The sequence below is a fragment of the Hypanus sabinus genome, chromosome 20 (genome assembly GCF_030144855.1).
Source record: "Hypanus sabinus isolate sHypSab1 chromosome 20, sHypSab1.hap1, whole genome shotgun sequence".
Taxonomy (NCBI): Eukaryota; Metazoa; Chordata; class Chondrichthyes; order Myliobatiformes; family Dasyatidae; genus Hypanus; species Hypanus sabinus.
In genome coordinates this window covers 41,663,754-41,680,958 of record NC_082725.1, presented here as the reverse complement: position 1 = coordinate 41,680,958, position 17,205 = coordinate 41,663,754, and the positions used below count along the sequence as shown (strand labels likewise).

The following is a 17,205-nucleotide window of genomic DNA, read 5'->3' as shown; positions in this document are numbered from 1 at the left end:
GAACACAATGCCTCGCTTCATGCTGATGATCTTTTACTTTTTATAATCAAACCCAACTACCTCCTTATCCCTAATGTTTTCACTCCATAATAAATTTAGTCAGCTTTCCGGATACATAAGAGCAAACTTTTTCCAATAAATAGAGAAGCACAATCACTAGAATTTTATAACCTCCCTTTTAGTAGTAAATAATCAACTTATTTACCTTGGCATTACAGTAACAAGAAATTATAAGCGTCTTTTTGGAGAAAATTTTACTAATCTTTTAAATCATACAAAACAGAGCTTAGCACAGTGGTTACCCTTGTCCATGTCCTTGATAGGTTGAATTAATGTTATTAAAATGTTTATTCTTCCTAAATTTTTATACTTATTTCAATCTTTACCAATTTTAATTTTTAAAGCTTTTTTTGATTCGTTAGGTTCTATTATTTTGTCCTATTTATGGAAGAGCAAACATCCAACACTAAGTAAAGCTCATCTTCAAAAACCTAAAATGATAGGTGGTATGGCCTTGCCCAATTTTTGTTTATAGTACTGGGCAGCCAACGTACGTTGTCTTATCTTTTGGTCTTACTTTTATAATCAGTCTGACTGCCCAATATGGGTGGCAATGGAGTCAAACTCTAATAAGAGTCTCTCCATCTTCACACTTCTTGGATCTGCACTTCCTTTGCCATTTGCTTAAATCAACTGTTAATCCGGTTATCAGACACACTTTGAGAATATTTAAGACTACAGCTTATATTTGTATTTGAGACTACAGCTCTGCCTTTAATACCATCATTCCAAATAAACTGATTCCTAAGCTCCAGAACCTGGGTCTTAGCACTCAGATCTGCAGCTGGATCTTCAACTTCCTCACAGACAGGACCCAGGCTGTAAAAATAGGGGACAAGCTCTCCTCTACAATCACTCTGAGCACTGATGCCCCACAAGGCTGTGTACTCAGCCCCCTGCTGTACTCACTGTACACCCATGATTTCCATCAAACTCAATAAACAAGTTTGCTGATGACACCACAATTGTAGGCTGCATCTTGGGTAATGATGAGTCTGAGTACAGAGAAGAAATTAAGAACCTGGTGGCATGGTGCAAAGACAACAACCTATCCCTCAACATCAGCAAGCTGAAGGAATTGGTTGTTGACTTCAGAAGGAGTAGCGGACCGCATGACCCCATCTACATTGGTGGTGTGCTGGTGGAACAGGTCAAAAGCTTTAAGTTCCTTGGGGTGAATACCACAAATGACCTGACTTGGTCTAACCAAGCAGAGTCCACTGCCAAGAAGGCCCACCAGCGCCTTTACTTCCTGAGAAAGCTGAAGAAATTTGGCCTGTCCCTTAAACCCTCACTAATTTTTATAGGTGCACTGTAGAAAGCATTCTTCTAGGGTGCATCACAACCTGGTATGGAAGTTGTCCTGTCCAAGACCAGAAGAAGCTGCAGAAGATTGTGAACCTAGCCCAGCACATCACACAAACCAATTTTCCATCCTTGGACTCACTTTACACCACACGCTGTTGGAAAAGTGCTGCCAGGATAATCAAGGATAAATCCCACCCAGCCAACACACTCTTTGTCCCACTTCCCTCTGGGAGAAGGTTCAGGACCATGAAGATATGTACGGCCAGATCTGGGAACAGCTTCTTTCCAACTGTGATAAGACTGCTGAACAGATCCTGACCTGGATCTGGGCCGTACCTTCCTAATATCTGGACCTGACTTGCACTACCATACTCTCCCTTTTCTATTTTCTAATTATGATTTATAATTTAAATTTTTATTATATTTACTTTGATTTGTACTTCAGGGAGCATGAGCACAGAAACAAATATCACTGTGATGATTCTACGTTTTAGTATTAATTGTTTGGTGACAATAAAGAATTTGTATTTGTATATATGAGCTCAGTTCAGAAAACATAATGGGCTTCATGGTTTCTCTCTCTTTACCTATTCTACATAATCATCTTTTCAGCCTTCTATGCAGGATTTAACATTACTGGACTGGCACAGAAAGGGAATTAGGTGCTTTGAAGATCTGTTCATAGATAAGCGCTTTGCAACTTTTGAACAATTGTCTGTAAAGTTTGGCCTACCTTACCTAACACTCATTTCTTTATATATCTCCAAATTAGACATTTTATCAACCCTTTAATACCAAACTTTCCTGATGTACCCTTGAAAAACACGCTTCTTCATATGAATCCATCGGGTAAAGGTTTAATTTCTACTGTTCAAGATATGTTAACAATGTTGAAGTGAGCCCCCTTCAACAAAATTAAAACTGCCTGGTAGTATGATTTAAATTTTTCTTTGTCTGACAAGGCTTGGGATTCAATTCTCAAGTCAGTTAATTCAACTTCTCTATGTGCTCACAAGTGCCTTCTACAGTTCAAGGTAGTAAACAGGGCTCATATGTCGAAAACTAAATTGTCATGGTTCTATCCTGATATTAGTCCCTGTTGTGATAACTGTAAAGGGGTTGAGGCCCCTCTTATTCATATGTATTGGACTTGTCCTAGCTTGGAGAAATTCTGGAGAGATGTTTTTTCAACTTTATCTGACATACTTAATTGCTACTTGGAACCTAACCCTCTGATTACTCTTTTCGTTACATCGGGAGAACCTGACATGCATTTAACTCCAACTAAGCTTTGTACATTGTCTTTCGCCTCTCTTTTGGCCAGACGTGCAGTCCTTCTTAGGTGCAGAGATGCTGCCTCACCTACTCATGCTCAATGGCTTAGAGATATTATGTCCTGCTTAGACCTTGAAAAGATTAATTATTCACTTCTTAATTTGGATATAAAGTTCCAAAAGGTGTGGGGACCTTTTCTTGAATATTTTCATAATTCCCATTTAGATTAAGGGTGCATCCCTCCTTTTTCTTCTTTTGCATTTAAATCCCTTACTTCCAGCTTCTTCCGGTTAAGATTTATGGGTTATTTTTATGTGTAAACATACTGTAGATTAGGTAGTAGGCAATATACCTTCTTTTTATAAATACAGCTCTGTGGTGATACAGTTTTGATTAACTTTTTTATATATCGTTAGGTTGGCTTGGAGTTGGGTAGTGGCTTGGGTAATTGGGTGGTAACTAACTTTATACGATTCTACTATGGGTGCTTTGTTTAATATGAATTGTACGTTGATATGTTTGTTTTGCTCTGTATAACCCTCTTTTTTGTTTTCTTGCATTATAAAAAACACATTAAAAAATTAATTTAAAAAAATTCTCCATATCTTTGTTTTAAATGGACACCCCTCAAGAGGGCAGCTCTGCCCTCTTGTCCTGAACTCCCCCACCAGAAAAGGATCATTTTATTCTCACTCGATGCCTCCTACCAATCAGCCAATACTCTAACCATGTCAGTAACTTTCCTGTAATATCATAAGATATACAGTTGCATGCAAAAGTTTGGGCATCCCTGGTCAAAATTTGTTATTGTGAATAGCTAAGCGAGTAAAAAATGACCTGATTTCAAAAAGGCATAAAGTTAAAGATGACACATTTCTTTAATATTTTAAGCAAGATTACTTTTTTTTACTTCCATCTTTTACAGTTTCAAAATAACAAAAAAGGGCCTGAAGCAAATGTTTGGGCACCCTGCATGGTCAGTACTTAGTAACATCCCCTTTGGCAAGTATCAGAGCTAGTAAATACCTTCTGTGTTAAGAGTTAAGAGTCTTTCAATTCTTGTTTCCGGGATTTCCACCCATTCTTCACTGCAAAAGGCTTCTAGTTCAGTGAAATTCTTGGGCTGTCTTGCATGCACTGCTCTTTTGAAGTTTATCCACAGATTTTCAATAATGCTTAGGTCGGGGGACAGTGAGGGCCATGGCAAAACTTTCAGCTTGAGCCTTTAGAGGTAGTCCATTGAGGATTTTGAGGTGTGTTTAGGGTCATTATCTTGTTGTAGAAGCCATCCTCTTTTTATCTTCAACTTTTTTAAAGATGGTGTGATGTATGCTTCCAAAATTTGCTGCTATTTAATTGAATTCATTCTTCCCTCTACCAGTGAAATGTTCCCCGTGCCACTGGCTACAACACAAGCCCAAAGCATGATCGATCCACCCCCATGCTTAACAGTTGGAGAGGTGTTCTTTTCATGAAATTCTGCACCCTTTTTTCTCCAAACATACCTTTGCTCATTGCAGCCAAAAAGTTCTATTTTAACTTCATCAGTCCACAAGACTGGTTTCCAAAATGCATGAGGCTTATTTAGGTATTCCTTTGAAAACTCCTGATGCATAAATTTTGTGGTGAGGACGCAGGAAAGGTTTACTTCTGATGACTCTTCCATGGAGGTCATATTTGTGCAGGTGTCGCTACACAGTAGAACAGTGCACCACCACTCCAGAGTCTGATAAATCTTCCTGAAGGCCTTTTGCAGTCAAACGGAGGTTCTGATTTGCCTTTCTAGCAATCCTACAAGCAGTTCCCTCAGAAAGCTTTCTTGGCCTTTCAGACCTCAACTTTACCTCCACCTTTCCTGTTAACTGCCATTTAATTACATTACAAACTGAGGAAACAGCTACCTGAAAAGCTTTACTACCTTTTTATAGCCTTCTCCTGCTTTGTGGGCATCATTTATTTTAATTTTCAGTGCTAGGCAGCTGCTTAGAGGAGCCCATGGCTGCTGATTTTTGGGACAAGGTTTAAGGAGTCAGGGTATTTATAAGCTTTGAAATTTGCATCACCTGGCCTTTCCTAATGATGACTGTGAACAAGCCATAGCCCTAACAAGCTAATTAAGGTCTGAGACCTTGGTAAAAGTTATCTGAGAGCTCAAATCTCTTGGGGTGCCCAAACTTTTGCATGGTGCTCCTTTCCTTTTTTTCACTCTAAAATTGAACAAAAAAAATACACAAATCTTGCTTAAGATGTTGAAAAGAATGTTTCATCTTTAACTTTCTGACTTTTGGAGATCAGTCCATCTTCTACTCCCTTAACTATTCACAGGAACAGAAATTTTGACTAGGGGTGCCCAAAGTTTATCTCAAAAATTATTTAAATTAAAGTCAAAAATGATCTCAAAAGTTTTTAGTCTCCTCTGTTAGAAAATGGAATTTCTGCAAGCAGGCCAGGACTCGGAGGTGACATTTCCTGCAGACTTATATCAGGAGTGGTGAACCTTTTGAAAGCAAATGGCCAAATTGGAGATAATTTTCTATAACATTCTCTCGTGTGCCAAGGTAATTTTGGGAAGAGGTTATCATTGACTAATGAATTAATAACAGCAATTATGGACTTTTTAAGGAAAAAGGATGAGTCCTGCTGCTTATATACATGTGCTCATTTTTTACTATTATTAAATGTATAACAGAGGCAGATTGAAATAAATGCAGCGGTTTAGAAAATCTGTTCAAAAATTATTATTATTAATCTTAAAAAGATAATAAAAAAATAACATAACTTCTAAATAGTATTGTAATTGTAATATATATTATTTTATATTTTTATATAAAACATAAAAATGTGAATATGAGATTATAACTTTGGTGCACACTTATAAAAGATCAAGGAAAGGAAACACTCTCACTGAGACTTTTGTTGCTGCACTAATGATGACAATTATTTTATATCTGACTTATATTTGTACACAGAGCATAGAACAGTGCAGCACAGAAACTTCAGCCCACAATGTTATGCTGAACCAATTAAATTGGTAATCAAATAGTCAACTATAAGGATCCCTTCTGCCAACACAATCTCCATATCTTTCCATTGACCTCACACATATGTGTGCCTATCAAAACATCTCTTAAAAGTCCCTAATATCTGTCTCTACTACCTCCCCAAGCAGTGCATTCCAGGCACCCACAACTCTCTGTGTAAAAAAACTTGCCTGACTTACACATCTCCTTTGAAATTAGCCCCTCTCACTTAAATACATGCCTTCTGATATTATAAATTTCAACCCTGGGATAAAGATACTGTCTGTCTACTTTATCTATGGCTCTTAAAATCTTATAAACCTTATTAGATTCCCCTCAGCCTTCACTTCTCCAGAGAAAACAACCCAAGCTTTTCTAACCTTTCATTATAGCACATTCCCTCTATTCTAGGCAGTGTCCTGGTAAACCTCTCCTGCACCTTCTCAAAAGCCCTGTTTTCCTTCCTATACTGGGGTGACCAAAACTATATGCAATACTCCAGACATAGCCAAACTAGAGCTTTATAAAGCTGCAACATAACTTCCTGACTTTGAACTCAATGCCTCAACTAATAAAGGCAAGCATGCCATACATATGCCTTCTTAACCAATCTATCAACCTGTTTAGGGAACTGTGAACTTGGAACTCAAGATTCCTCTGCTAGTCAGCACTTTTAAGAGTCTTGCCCTTCACAATGTACAGTCTCTTTGCATTTGACCTGTCAAGGTGTAGCAATTTGCTTTTGCCTTGGTTAAACTCCACATGCCATATCAACAACTGATTATATATCCCCTGTATTCTTTGCCAGTCTTCTATGCTATCCATAACAACATCAATATTTGTCTCATCTGAAAACTTACAAACCCATCCAACTAGATTTTCATCTGCCCTTTTTTTTACATCACAAACCGCAGAGGTCCCAGTACAGATCCTTGTGCAACACCACTGATCGCAGACCCCCAGCTAGAATATGTCCCTTCAACCACTACCCTCTGCTTTCCATGGGCAAGCTATTTCTGAATCCAAACAGCCAACTTATCATAGATCCCATGCATCTTAATATTCTGGATGAGCCTCCCAATGCAGACAACATTTGCAACTCCACCTTCATCTACATTCACCCTTGTCACCTCATCAAAAAACTCAATCAAGTTAAAGACATGACTTGCCCCGCAGAAAGCCATGCTGGCTCTCTCTAACTAGGTTATGGTTTTCCCAAACACTTATAAATCCTATCCCTAGCAATTCTCTCTAGTAACTTCCCTACCATTGATGTAAGACTCATCATTCTATAATTTCCAGGATTATCCTTGTCTCCCTTCTTGAATAATGGAACAACATTCGTTACTCGTCAGTCCTCCGGGAAATTAGCGATGAGGAAGACAAAAAGGTATTGGTGAAAGCCCCAGCAATCTCTTCTCTTGTCTCTCTCAATAACCTGGGGTTTATCCCATCGGGGCCGAGGGACTTATCTACCTTAATGCTCTTCAAGCAGCCCAACATTATCTCTCCTTTACCTTGAAGTATCCTACTGTAGTAATACCCTCAGCATTGATCCCCCTATACTCCTTGTCCTCCTTGGTAATTACTGATGTAAAGTAATCATTGGTTCATTGGTTTGGTTACCTTGAGAGCTATACACATAGCACTAGTTTAATTAATTAGTCTGCTCCTATAAGTAGACTTGATCACGCTCATCACTGAAAGCAATGACTCACATAAATATGTCAGTGAAAATACTGTGAAGATTACCAATGAAAAATATATAAACATGGATGCACAAAACTACATAATTTACCATTATTATCACTGAATATCAAGTTTTCACCTGGCCTAATAATGTACCCGAAATCTATATTCTGGTTCCATATTCAGCTCCTTTACGAATAGGTTCCTGCCTGAAGCAGAAGCATCTGTGAGCTGCACAGGTAGTTTTGAAATGGGAATCAGTCAGTAAGCAGTGATCTGTAATTTCAGAAATTATAAATGAGAAAATCTGCATATGCTGGAAATCCAAGAAACACACACAAAATGCTGGAAGAACTCTGAGTTCCTCCAGCATTTTACGTGCATTTCAGAAATTATATGTCTTTTGTATGTAAGGATATTAGAATCACTGTCTGTATTTTTGTTTTACAACCCATGGAATCCAGAATTGCACAGCATGAAAAGTGCTATTCAGCCCTAAACAGTGGGAACTTTATCATTTTAATCCCATCTCCCAGTAATTGATCCATAGCCTTTTAAGCCTAAACAAATCAACTGCTGACTTTGACTTTTCCTAAATGCTGTCAATGACCCAGCTTTCAATCACTTTCTCAGAGTGTATTCCAAGTACTTATTATACTCGGGTGAAGAAGGTCCCCTTTAAATATCCTTCCCTTTACTTTACATCTATATCCTCCATCTTTATCTACTTTTGATCGAGGGAAAAGTTTCCTGTGGTTTACCCTAACTACACCCCTCATAATTTTGTATATTTCAATCAACCTACTGAAAAGTTTCCATTTTCCATCCCATTATAACAAGTGTTTTTTTCTCATAATTCCAAACATCGAAGTTCCATTTTTCTATTAATATCACAAATTGCTTATTCTCATAGTTTATTAAATATTTAAAAGACGGTACAATAACAAACCCTTTGCATACATTTTATAATATGATACTCTGATGTCAGAAGGTAGGAAGAAAAAGAAATAGTCACCTGAAGGTTCAGTCTTATCCAAAATCCCTATCAAATTTTACTACTTTTGTAGGAGTTCCCATTTTTCCACATTTTAAAGATTTCATGTCCACTACTAAAAATAAATAAATAAGCCATTCTGCACAAAAGGCAGGTTCAGGTATTTATAACATGCCAAGAACACTCCTACTGAAAAATGATAGGAGAGTGGACGTATATAGCTACATTTCAGACAAGGCTTTATTTCCAATTAAAGAGTAAAGCAACTCACAAACATATAATAATAAAGATATTACATTATATTAACATTTATAGTTTAAAGTGCTATTGACTATGAGAATGTTGGTTGTAATAATTCAAAAGTGAAACAAAAAAAACATACTTCTTCATTTGCTTGATCATATTATTTTGGTATATATTAATTAAGATAATTAAGTAGAGAGAGAAACTGAACCTTGACTATATGTTGACCTTATTACAGCTCGAAGGGATATTGCAAAAGCTCAGTAAAAGGGCACAGAGTACACATATGTCATAAATGAAAAAGGAAGTCAAGGGCATGAAACAAAACATCTAATGAGACCAATGATGAGTATGTATGAAACGTTTAGGGATATTTTAGAGGGTGAGAGTATGTGCAATCATTTCTTTCCTTGGACTTATTTTTGTGTCTGTGATTGCCAAAAGAATTTTAAAGACAAGATTTTTGAGTTATGAATGCATAAGTACATAGATAAATTGAATAGCAAGGAAACACATGGGGAAGATGAAGAATAAACAAAAGGGAAAATTAAAAAAACTGCATACAGTGGAAATCAGCAACCTAAATTGAAAATTCTGGAAACATTTAGGAGATAAAGCAGTATCACATTCAAGACTCCATAAGACCATAAGACATAGGAGCAGAATTAGGCCATTTGGCCCATCGAGTCTGCTACGCTATTCAATCATGGCTGTTCCTTTCTTCCCCTCCTCAACCCTATTTCCTAGCCTTCTCCCCGTAACCTTTGATGCCATGTCCAATCAAGAACCTATTGATCTCTGCCTTGAATACACCCAATGACTTGGTCTTTACAACTTCCTGTGGTAACAAATTCCACAAATTTATCACCCTCTGGCTAAAGGAATTTCTCCGTATCTCTGTTTTAAATGGAAGTCCCTTTATCCTGAGGCTGTGCCCTCTTGTCCTAGACTCCCCCACCATGGGAAACATACTTTCCACATCTACTCTGTATGGGCCTTTTAACATTTGAAAGGTTTCAATGAGATCTCCACTCATCCTTCTACATTCCAGCGAGTACAGACCCAGAGCAATCAAATGTTCTTCATATGATAACCTTTTCATTCCCAGAATCCTTCTTGTGAACCACCTCTGTACCCTATCCAATGCCAGCAGAACTTTACTTCGATGAGGAACCCAAAACTGTTCACAATACTCATGGTGCAGCCTCACGAGTGCCTTATAAAGCCTCAGCATCACATCCTTGATCTTGTATTCGAGACTTCTTGAAATAAATGCTAACATTGCATCTACCTTCCTCACCACTGACTCTACTTGCAAGTTTACCTTTAGGGTATTCTGCACAAGGATTCCCAAGCCTCTTTGCATCTCAGATTTTTTAATTTTCTCCCCATTTAGAAAACAGCCTGTATATTTATTTCTACTACCAAAGTGCATGAACATGCATTTTCCAACATTGCATTTCATTTGCCACTTCCTTGCTCATTCTCCTAATCTGTCTATGTCCTTCTGCAGCCTACCTGTTTCCTCTACATTACCTACTTCCTCCACTAATCTTCATATCATCTGCAAACTTGACAACAAAGCCCCCCATCTATTCCATCATCTAAATCATTGATATATAGCATAAAAAGAAGTGGTCCCAATACCAACCACTGCAGAACACCACTAGTTACTGGTAGTCAGCCAGATAAGTATCTTATTATTTCCACTCGCTGCCTTCTACCAATCAGCCAATGCTTTAACTATGCTAGTAACTTACCTGTAATACCATGGGTTCTTAACTTGGTAAGCAGCATCATATGTGGCACCTTGTCAAAGGCTTCTGAAAGTCCAAATATACAACATCCACTGTATCCCCTTTATCTATCCTACTTGTAATCTCCTCAAACAATTCCAATAGATTAGTCAGGCAAGATTTTCCCTTAAGTAAAGCATGCTGACTTTGTCCTATCTTGTCCTGGGCCAGCAAGTACTCCATAACCTCAATCCTTAAAAATGGACTCCAACATCTTCCCAACCACTGAGGTCAGGCTAACTGATCTATAATTTCCTTTCTGGTGTCTTCCTACTTTCTTAAAGAGAGCAGTGCATTTGCAATTTTCCAGTCCTCTGGCACCATGCCAGAGTCCAATGATTTTTGGAAGATCATTGCTAATGCCTCCACAGTTTCTAACGTTACCTCCTTTAGAACTCTAGGGTGCAGTTCATTTGTTCGAAGTGACTTATATACCCTTAGGTCTTTCAGCTGTTTGAGCACCTCTCCCTTGTAACAGTAACAGCATTCACTTCTCTTCACACACTACAACACCTGGCAAACTGCTCATGTCTTCCAGTGAAGACTGATCCAAAATATTCATTTAGTTCTTCTGCCCTCTCCTTGTCCCTCATTATTATTTCTCTGTCCTCATTTTCTAGTGGACTTATATTCTCTTCCATCTCTCTTTTATTTTTTACATACTTGAAAAAGCTTTTACCATCCACTTAGATATTGTTTGTTCGCTTGCTTTCATATTTCATCTCCCCCCCCCCAATGATTATTTTAGTTGCTCTCTGCAGGTTTTTAAAAGTTTCCCAATCCTCTGTTTCCAGTTAACTTTTGCTTTGTTTTATGCCCTCTTTTGCTTTTTACATTAGTTTCGACTTCCTTTATTAGCCATGGTTGTACTATTTTGCAATTTGAGTACTTATTCATTTTTGGAATACATCTATCCTGCACGATCCTCATTTTTCACAGAAACTCACACCATTGCTGCTCTGCTGTCATCCCTACCAGCAACTCCTTCCACTTTGGCCAATTCATCTGATGAAGTGTCCTGGTACCACTGGCATTGCCCATGGGCTTATCTCAACTTTGGAAAGAATTCCTTTTGCTTCCATGCGATATAGCTCACTGGCTACATTATCACATTTACAATTAATACTATGTGTTTGAGTTTTCCAATGCCATCCTTCAACACTGCTGCGGCAACATTCAGCACCAGTCTTAATCTGCTTTCAGTTGACTCCATTGCAGGGAATGTGGCATGCAAATAGTGGATGGATCTCTAATCAAGTTGTAGCTGTCTCAGCTAATCACGTCCCCACAATCCTGGCTCACCTGTCTTTACCATATACAAGCCCAGTGTGGTTTGTTAGTTGTTGTATTTCACTGTTACAAATGTCATTCACCCAGGAGTCAACTTTTGTCCAATATAAGTTCTTAGATGGATATCTGCAGGCTACAGTTCAGTAGTTTTGAAATGCCATTCAAACTCATTTTGTGGAATAACTGAAACACCCAAGCCAGTGTCCAATTCCATTTTATTTAATTTGCCGTTCACTTCTGGTGCTTTTCTATTGTTAATTTTCACATTATATCTTAAGCCTACCTTGTCCTGTATGACTCTCATCATTATCAAAGTATTCATGAACAGCATGCAGATTTGTGCTCTTTTTGAAACTGCAACTCAACATTTTATCTTTTTCTCTTTCCTGTGCAATCCAATTATTTTTGTCTGCCCAACATACTCTTTGTATGTGTCCTTGCAGTTTTTGCAAGTTTCACCTTTAAACCTGCATTGGTATGGTGTATGTGAGCCCCTCCCACAACAGTAATACAATTTGTTATCTAGGCAGGTTTCTGTTTAATAGTTGCCATTTTGTTCACGATCACTTTTATTCCTGATTGCAACTCAATTGCATCTCTGTCTGCTGTTTCCTTTGATACAACGATTTCAACTGCTCTTTTAAATGTGAGCTCTGATTCAATTAGGCGCCATTTCTGAATGCTTTATTGTAAGATTCTACAAACTGAACACTCTCTAAGTTCATCATTAAGCCCATTAATGAACTGATAATGCTCAGACAAGTTCTTCACTTCAGCAATGTAAACTGAAATGGACTTCCTTTTGATTTCACTAAGCTAAAGCATTCTTCAATCAACAATCATTTCAGTTCTAAATGTTCCTGCATTACGCTCAAGATAGCAACAAAGCTAATTTCTGGGAAAAAGCAGTCAAAGTCTTCCACCAATTGCAATCAGCAAAACTGGCACTCATTTCTCATGGGCTCTTTCATTTGATTCAAAATACTGCTTAATCTGTTCAGTACACATCACCCAGTTATATTCTGTGCAATCATATACATCTACCTTTCCGATGTAGCCAGCCATTTCTACTTTTTTAAAGTTTATTATTATTATCATTGCTACTCACTGTTCATAAAACTGTGAATTTCATCTATTTTCTGCCTTTGTTTTTTACACAACTTTTTCTCTCTTCTTGCAAAGGAAGTGTGCTGTGATTTTTTTAAACTCGAATGTCTCACTGTGCTTCAACAGGTAGGTAGTCATCTCGAGTTCGTTTTGAAACTTTCTTGAAACCACTGTTATGTTCTGTAACTCCAAAACATAAAACTAATCAAAAGAAAAGCACTGAGCCAGGGATAAATCATGTACATTCTTCATGTTACTTTTAGTGAGACACATGCCTGTGATGTGCTAGTGTAATGATGAATGTTATTTATGCACTTTTACATATAACCCCCAATCAATTATATAAACAAAGAATGCTCAGTCAAACGATACGTTTACAGTATTACTCTGATATTACTGTAATATTATATACACAAAACTAATGACCTTCTGGTTGAAAAAAAATCTTATTCAAGTACATTTTAAACCTATTTCTCATTAACCTAAGCTTATACCCTTTGAGTTTAGACACATCTACTACAGTGAAAGGTTTCCCAATATCTGCCCTGTCTTTACCTATAATTTAATTGAAAATAGATTCAGCAAGTTGGGCCTATAGTTATTGAACTTTAGAAGAATAAGGTAATTAAATTAAAACATCAAGGATCTGGAAGGAATTTGGCTGGGTGAATTCTGAGATGTTTCCCTTATCAAGCACAAAATGGCATAACTTCACGTTAAAGCAATTATGCATTTCAGATGGTGGTAAAAAATAATTTCTTCTCAGAGGGTAATGAATCTTTGGAATTCTCTACCCCACATGGTGTGGAAGTGGGCTCATTGAACATATTCAAAGATGGAGATTGGCAGACATTTAGACAAGAAGTGAGTCAGTCAGCAATACTAGGAAAGTGATACTCAGGTCAAGATCAGATCAACCACGTTCTTCTTGAATAGTGAGGCTGGTTTGAGGGTTTATTGGTCTACCTTTAGCTCTTATGTTCTCTACAAACCAGAAAAACAGCAATATTTGTGCACCAGATGTTGTGTTAATTGAAACAGCTGTTAACATATTATACATAACCTATAATTCATATTGTAAATATATATATTTTAGCTCCAGGTACCTTCTAAGATAACTTTTAGTTTCCAGAGTGATAGTTTGCAAAAATGAATGATTCATTTGTCAAAGGATAGCTGAATCAGTAGAACATGTACAGTACTTCTTACTTCATGAACGCAACTAAAGTGCTAGATCTGTCTGAAATTCAACTAGCCTGCAGTTGCTCAACAGAGACATTATTTTGTACCTGTGTTACCAGACCATGAGATGAAGACTGGTACCACAGGGTGGAACTCACACAAATACTGCACACTTCAAAAAAGAGCAACTGCTGTTAACCAAACAAGCAGCACCATTGAGAATGATTGATTTGTTACCCAGGTCTGAGATTATCTTGCCCTCCTACCAAATGAAACACATTCCTACAGTGGAGAAACAATGTTCCCTAAGTGTACCATTATTTAAAATATTTTAGCACTTGTTAATAGAACTTGTTAACTAATCATGCCAGAGATTAGTGTTTAAGAGTTTACAGTTACTACCTCTCCAACCACTTGTTTAAAGAAGTACATTTGTAGATGAAGAACATGGTCAGGATGAATGTAACTTTGTGTGTGTTATTCTTAATTAAATTATTAAGGAAGCAGGGTTATTATCCCCAGAATAGTAATTTCACCTTGCCTGCAGTCATCTCATCACCCTAACTCGTATTTCACTTGAAACAATACAATAGATACAGCCTTAACATCAGGGTTTTACCTTACACATCATACTTTCTGAAGATTTGTAATCTATAGTTCTCTGCTAATGGAGTTGGAGTCTCTGCTCAGCCACTTGACACATTACTAATATACATGTTGAAAAGCTTTTAGAAGAAAAATAGGAGAGAAACTGGTTTTCTACCTTTTAATTAGGTAGCACTGTAAAGTACTTCACATTCTGATCTATCACACAAGGAAAAGGACCCTCCCCCCACCCAACAAATGGCATTTTAAATACAGTGGCTGTGAAAACCAGCAATAATGATTTAACTATATTAAGATTGCACAAGATAAGTGCAATTTCATACAGTTAAGACCATGTCCAATGTGGGTTTGATGTATTTTAAAAGGCAAAAACAGAATATGAATATATTATTTTGTTCTCAGACTTCAACAGATTGACTTGTCCTAGAATTATCACTGCAGGCCATTTAAAAGGTAAGTAAATGGATAGTTAGATGGTGCAAATCTTTCATTGTGTATCTTCATCCCAGCAATGCAGAAGCAGATTATAAATGTTCAGATAGGTGCAGCTGTAAAGTCGCTCAACTGATTTGATTTAAAGCTCTCAAATTCTGTTTTAAAAAAACAGGCCAACAAGGAATAGGGAGAATCTGTGTCACCCTCTCCCCTTTCTTGATCCCTCTGTCTCCATCTCTAGAGATCGAATGTCTACTGACTCTCACAACTATCTTGATAATACCTCTTCCCATTGTAAAAATAGTACTACCATCTCTCAGTTCCTCTGTCTCCACCACATCTATTCTCAGGATGAGACCTTCCATTCCCAAACATCTGTGATGTCCTCCTTCTCCAGAGAATGGGATTTCCTTTCCTCTACTATTGAGGCTTCCCTTACCCGCATCTCCTCCATGAACCAGACATTCCCCTTCACCAGATCTTTGCGCTGCTACAATTGTGATAGAATCCCCTTGTCCTTACTTACCACCCCACGGGCCTCTGCATCCAGCACATCAATCACCATAGCTTCCACTATCTTCAACAGGATCTTACTACCAACTCCCTGCTTTCCATGGGGATCACTCTCTGTTATTCTCTTGTCCATTCATCCTCTCCACTTATCTCCCTCCTGCAACATATACTTACAAGTGGGGCAAGTGCTATACTTGCCCATTCACCTCCTCCCTCACCACAATTTAGGGCCCCAAACAGTTCTTCCAGATGAGGCAACACTTAGAAGTCTGTCAGGGTCACCTATTGTATCTGCCGCTTGCATATGGACACTTCTACATCAGTGAGACTTGGGGGATCAATTTGTTGAACACTTTCACTCCATCCACAACAGACAGAATTCCTTAGAACCCACACATTTTAATCTACTCCCCATTCCCATTTCAACATGTCAGTCTATGGCCTCCTGTACTGCCACAAGGAAGCCACTCATAAGTCAGCGGAACAACATCTCATATTCCACCTGGGCAGCCTCCAACCTGATGGGATGAACATCAATTTCTCCAACTTGCGATAATTTCTCCTCCCTCCCCCTCTTCTGTCCTTTTCCATTCACATTTTGATTCTCTTCTTACCTCTTCCCTTCACCTGCCTATCACCTCCAACTGGTTCCACTCCTCTTTCCCTTTCTGGCATAGTCCACTATTCTGTCCTCGTTAGCACTCTAGCTTCTCCATCTATCACCTGCCAGCTTGTACTCTTTCCCTTTCCCCACCTTATTATTCTAGCTTCCCCCTTCTTTCCCAGTCCAGATTAAGGGTCTCAGCCTGAAATGCCAACAATTTATTTCCCTCTATAGATGCTGTCTGACCTGCTGAATTTCTCCAGCATCTTGTGTTGTTACTCTTGACTTCCAGCATCTGCAGGATCTCTTGGGTTTAGGCAGAATCTAATAACATATTTCTCTTTCATAACATCAAATCTGTGATCTAATTCTGAAGGCAGAGAATAATCCTAGACCCCACCAGAAATAAAAGCATATAATGTATCACCAAATAAAGTACATGCATCTGCATTCTTTCTATGATCGTAATGTTTTTATTTCAGAAGAAAATTTCCCATTTCCTTTGTTATATAGGGACAGGGCAGTTTAAACTTAGAAACAAATCAGGCCTTGACAGCCTTGATAGAACGATTACTACTAGAAGGAAAAGGACAAGATATGTTAAATTAAGATTCCAAATCAAAATACTTACATAAGTGTCCCGCCTCTTTTATCCGTTTTCAAAATATTAATCTAATTGCTGTTTTGGGGCGAACGATTAAACTCAACAGGCTTGCAAAGAATGAACAATATTAAGTGTCATTTAGACAGCGGAGCGCGTTATTGACGGTAGTTTGGTAGATTAAGTGCTTACCTATGCCGATACAGTATATATGTGACCTACCTCTGTGACCACTTTGACGCCACTAAGACAGAAACAGCAGTGCTTCTGTTGACCAGTGATTCCAGAAAACAAACGCAAATTTAAACAGCACAAAGTTGCCGCAAATGAAAGAAGAGATAAAGTGACACAGCATACGAAATCTGTTTGGGATTTGCTTTTGGCACATTTAGATGGAAACGTAATGTAAAGATTTTTACTCCTCATGTATGTGAAGGATGTAAGAAATGAAGTCAATTCAATTCATCCCACCTCCTCTACAA

General features: G+C 38.0%; 1 protein-coding gene across 2 annotated transcripts in view; it reads right to left on the bottom strand.

Annotated features, from left to right (window-relative positions):
- The window catches only part of LOC132378686 (genetic suppressor element 1-like), a 255,016-nt gene that overhangs the window by 164,204 nt on the left and 73,607 nt on the right, over positions 1-17,205 (bottom strand). The gene's annotated exons all lie outside the window — the stretch shown is intronic.